We start from the raw sequence: 5,451 nt of genomic DNA, 5'->3' as shown, positions 1-5,451 counted from the left end.
ACTTGAACCATGATTTATTACCTATTAAAATGAGTTCAAACAGTGATACATATTCATTACAAGTTAAATTACATATAGATGTTATTTCATCTACATTTACTAATAGTATTTCAGCAGCTTCAGATGAAAAACAGTTCAAATATCTGTTGTATAGGGTGTAGAAAAATATAGAGGAGCATTTTTTTTGTTTAGCTTTTTATTTAACTGCTAAACAATGATATACTAAATGACATGATATACTAAATATAATTCAAACAATAAACTCTTATAACATACCACTTCTACATCTTTGTCCAGATCACTGCATTAAGTGATATTTGATGCTTACATCCATTCTTATGTGAGAGGTCAATGAATGGACCAAAATATAAGGGTGTTTCAACCTTATACCACTGTTCAAACTCAAAGTACAAACTGTTCCACTGCTGCTTCGTAAAACACTTTAATTAATTTTAGACCCTACAGGAAGGAACACTATTATGTATAAATAAAAATACATATCTTATAGGGACCGCAAATTAATCTTTTTAATTGTCAACAGAAAATCCAAATATTCAACAAATGCTTTCACACGTGTCAAACTGAGAGAGATACTAAACAGCGGATTAGATTGTTTACTGTGTTAGTTCACTTAGTATTGAATGCCAAAATGTGGGAGGACTCAATTTACATGGAATGCCTTTATCTTAATTAAGAACGAGTGTCCAGCAGTTTTACATGGCACGCTAACATCTGGCTACCACGAAACCAAGACCCCCTCGTGTACCTGGACTCTGAGTGGGAAAAAAGAAACGATGGTTCACCTCCATTCGACACAAACATTTGTATTTCATACAAACCGTGCCTTTACTTCCTGATGAAAATAATTATAAACTCGTCATTACAACAATGACTTCATTTTCCTCTGATTCCTCACAGTCTGACACAAGCACAGCATGCTCCTTCTGGTCTGATGAGAAGAGTTTAAGCTGCTTCAGATGCTTGAACTTAAAGGAAATCAGACAATTCCTACTTGGCGGTGACTTAAAAGAAATGTGAGGAATTAAAATGTAAATTCATTTTAACCAACAAAAACAAACTGTAAAGGTTATTTTCTCAACTACAATTTAAAGCACACGCAATATCAGCTGTTAAACTGGCTCACAATAAAAAGTCAATTAAAACAACAATGGTAAGTGGCTCGATGAAATCAGATCTGTATGTGCAGACACATTTAAACACTGGCTGAAAAAAGTACATGAAGAAGCAACATATATAAAACAAACCAAGTCTGGAAAGCATCTTTTCTGAATAATAGTATCATATAAAATTTAAACCAATTTGCCATCACAGAATATTAAAACTTGTATATATATATAAAAAATAAGATTTCTGTGAAGACAGAAACAGGGTGTGAGAAAAATACTAATGTAGATATTTGTTTGAGGCTTATCTTTTTGAACTTTGTTTAAACCTTAGACAAATCATTAGTCACCACATTGACACTTCTGAGGTAAATACATTAAAATGAACAGTATTAAAAGTATATTAAAACTTTGTATATATAAAAAACATATTCGATTAAGCAGACTTTGATAAATATAGAGAAAGTAACGCAAAAACATCACAATTTCTGTGAAGACAGAAACAGGGCATGACAAAATACTAATGCAGATATTTGGTTGAGGCTTTTTTTTTTTTCAAACTTTGTTTAACCTTAGACAAATTGACACTTCTGAGGTAAATACATTAAAATGAACAGCAAAGTAAAGGCACCAATACTATTTTATCCCAACTCACATGTATACCATACCTTTGGAGATGGTAACAGAGGAAAAGTAAAACCTGAGGTCGTTAAAACAAACACAAACAGCAGCAACTTCTACCCAACACTTAAAGAAATCCCTTGGTAGTGGAAAAACGTGCCAGAGGAACAGCATGCACTAGCACATCAGGACCCTGTGTTTGCCCATTGAGCTCTCAAACCTCTCTCATTTCTCTCTCTTTCCCCCTCCCTTGTTGTTGTCCCTCTCTCACTGACTTGCAACCACACACATACACACACTTACACGCATGCGGCGTTCAGAGACGCGCAGCCATGCAGAAAAACAGCATGCACAGATGGATGTATGCTCCAAGCAGGAGATATGGACAAACATTAGTCAAGCACAGACATGCACTTTTAAAAGTTTGCTTATGATACAGTAACAATGCAGACAGCAAGAATAAAGTGTTGCATAGCTCTCATATACTGTAGCGTGGTCATGGCAGACCTGACATTAAAGCAGACACACACACACTGCACAGAGGGGAGGTCCTACCCTTGAAATGCGAAGCTCTGTGTCAGGGTGCTGCTTGCTACTGCTGCCTCAGGTGACTGCTGCTTTGACCCCTGCTGCCCCTAGTTTGTGGGTCACCTTCTATTTCATTTAACCAGCAGTTCAAGCTCATTTACACAACACCTGCACTCCATTTAGGTATTTAAGAGTAAGGTGTTTTGTCAAATCATTAAAAAAATCATAGAAGCTACATTCTTTGATCAGTTTACAAGTTGACTGCTGTTTGTTTAAAATGGGTTATAACAGTTTAGTAACAAAAGCTGGTTTAACTCAATTTACTCTATATGAAAAAATATAAAAGTGAGCTTGCTGCTAGTGTTAGTGCAAGGTCAACTGTCACTGAATCACCCTGTACTCAGTACAAGGCTGTGGAGGCGCTGGACAACTCTCAGGATGTAACTACTCCCCCAAGTTACTTCTGCAAATGAAGCATTTTTGCCAGCTCATGCAACAGTTTAAAAATAGTGCTTTAAACTTGCAGTCCAGGACGGACTGCATGTAGCCTCTGACATATTTGAAATCAGACTGCCACAAAGACACATACACTATATCTGCAATCACACAGCTGACCTAAAGCAACATTAAAGTAAACACTGAATGTGTAATTAAACCATAGTTCATAATGGAATTTGAAAGACCCTCATCATGAACTGTATACCAGCTCATGAGGATTTTTTCCTCTGAAATTCCCATTAAATCCCCACAAGGTGTCTGCTCAGTGTAACTTTTTCGCTTTAACAACTCATTATGCTTTGGGCTCTGTGCCACCTTTTAGCTGTTTTTAAACACAAACCCTATAGTCTGGAGTTTTGGTGTCAGGAACGGTTCAGTAAAAATAATGTGCTTATCAGAGTCTGCTTTGGCAGCTCTCAGGGGTTTTTCTGGGTCATTTTGGACTCTGGACAGTAGACTTTCAGCACTATTAGCCAACTTTCCTTTTTAATCTCTATGTGAAATAGCTGATAAAGAAGTTAATAAAATGAAAAATAACACAAATATGTCAGTCTGTCTTATCAGCAGATGATTTTTTAGGATAATATTGAAAGTTTAACATTCAAGAATTTCAACTTACAAGTGCTCTATTTGCTATAGCACCATATTGAATTGATTAATTTGATTTCCAGATGCCTTATAAAAACCATGAGGTTCTTAAAAACAAAAAGGCAGACCAGGCAGAAAGTATGGATTCAAAATTCTCTTTTCTTTAATGCATCAGGCATCTTTTTTAGTCTTTTTCTAAATATCTGCCCTGTGCTCATCATCATTTAGCAGTCTCTAAAGATCATCAGTTACCTTGCAAGAACAGGTAAAGGAAGGTATTACAGTATAATTACAGTTTATTTTTTGACTGCTCAATATACTTTCACATTTCTAATTGTTAGATTTTTTTGTTTTGCTCCATATGTTTTCTACTGTGCTCCATAAGTGTGGGCTGACAGTTTCCCATACCCATCTGACATCATGCCAACTTGATCCCAGGCTAACTGAAAAATAAACAGCGCAGCCCGACACAAGAAGAGAAAACCAGAAAGAGTTTGAAGGCCTCTACATTTCCCACCACATCTGCACAAACAACAGTAGTCGATGGAACTTGTAGTACTTAAGAGAAAACTACTCACTGGAGAAAAGAAAAACACTTTGCTTTTACATGTCCCAGATGGAGGGGCAACCTAATAAGCAGACATGGAAACACACTGTCAAGACATGCAGAGTGACCTGCCCTGAATGAGAGATTTACTTCCATTTTCTGTGTAGCGGTTGCACAAGAAGGCAGGAAAGGTGGGAAATGTTAATGCAGGCATTATTAACTTACGGCCCTTTAGCTTCTCCTTTGTCCCAATGGTGCAGGCAGGACAACTCTGAAAAACAACAGTAGTCACTCTCAATGCAGACAAGTTGTTGTCATATTGACTCATGCATGCAGAGGACTTCCCACAGTATGTTCAGCTTTTACTTGCTCTATAGCGGTTGTGTAATGTAGGATATACTGTTGCTTATTGTCATTTTTCTAGTGTAGCCGGGTGAGGGGAGATAAATGGACAACCAAATTATTTTCCATTTAAGGTGGGGGGTTCTTGAGGTTCAGGTTTTCATGAAATGCTCATGGTTTTCCTGTTGATGTAAAACAGTTGAGTTTTGTTGTTGTAATGTGGAGATAACTTAAAGTGGGCTGCTGGGGTCTAATGTCACCTTGGCCACTAGACGGCAGTACTGAATGAGAAGTGTACGTTCCACCAAAACTTGACCAAATGCATTGTGGTCCCTTCCTTCTTTATGTTGGACTGAGCTTGAGAGTAGAGCGCTGTGACTTTTTTAACCTATGTAAGTAAAGATGCCCAAATCTTATTTAATTCTGTTGTATCAACACTTTAAAGAAGTCTGACAAGATGGTGTATTATAGATGCCGATGATGCTGGCGGCGGTGTGTCCAACGTAGAGCTGGTGAGCTTTTGGTGACTGTTTGGTTTTTTGGTGTTTACATATTATTGTATTTTGTTTGCATGGGCATCCAGAGCCCACTGCCGTATTTTGTTACCCCTTACTTTTGCTACTCCTTATTTTTTGTTATCCTGTCATTTTCTTATACTTTATTTGGTGTAAATAAACTGTGACCTGCTGGATATCAAAGCTACAAGGACCCCAGTAATTGTGTCCCATGTGGCAACCACCTTACCCGGGCTACACTAGTTTTTATTGTACTCCTGCTGGCTAATGAAAAGTTGCATCGGTGGATGTTGCAACTACAGTACAGTATGCATTTTAATCTCTATTACACCAGATGCCCCATGAACCTGCATTTTAATGAAAATTTGCAAATAGCAACATCAGTGGATGTTGCAACCAGTGGAAAATTGGTTGTCATTAGAAAAAAAAAGGTTTAATGTGCTGCCACTGACATACTATCACGAACTGCTAGACTACCATACCACTATGTACTAAACCAAAAGGTTGCCAGTGCTTCTTAGGGGCATTTTGAAATCTTACTTACACCTTTATTTCTGGATCAGCATCCTCCAACTTCACCACAGTGACATGCTACCACTAAAAATAAAGACAACTCACAAAGCATCCAAGGACAGGTGACAGGCTGTTGCTGATCTGAGTCCAATAATACAGGGTCAGCAGGACAATC

At 37.6% G+C, this 5,451-nt stretch overlaps 1 protein-coding gene across 1 annotated transcript in view; it reads right to left on the bottom strand.

Annotated features, from left to right (window-relative positions):
* slc6a4a (solute carrier family 6 member 4a) overlaps positions 1-1,964 on the bottom strand; it is a 14,776-nt gene extending 12,812 nt beyond the window's left edge. The window contains exon 1 of the mRNA XM_020587647.1: positions 1,793-1,964. The gene's annotated coding sequence lies outside the window, so the exon portion shown is untranslated. The remainder of the gene's footprint in view (positions 1-1,792) is intronic.
* Positions 1,965-5,451: the final 3,487 nt, after the last annotated feature.

The sequence above is a fragment of the Monopterus albus genome, unplaced genomic scaffold, assembly GCF_001952655.1.
Source record: "Monopterus albus unplaced genomic scaffold, M_albus_1.0 scaffold8.1, whole genome shotgun sequence".
Classification (NCBI taxonomy): Eukaryota; Metazoa; Chordata; class Actinopteri; order Synbranchiformes; family Synbranchidae; genus Monopterus; species Monopterus albus.
Note: the sequence above shows the minus strand (reverse complement) of the source record. Positions and strands in the feature narration are given on the sequence as shown.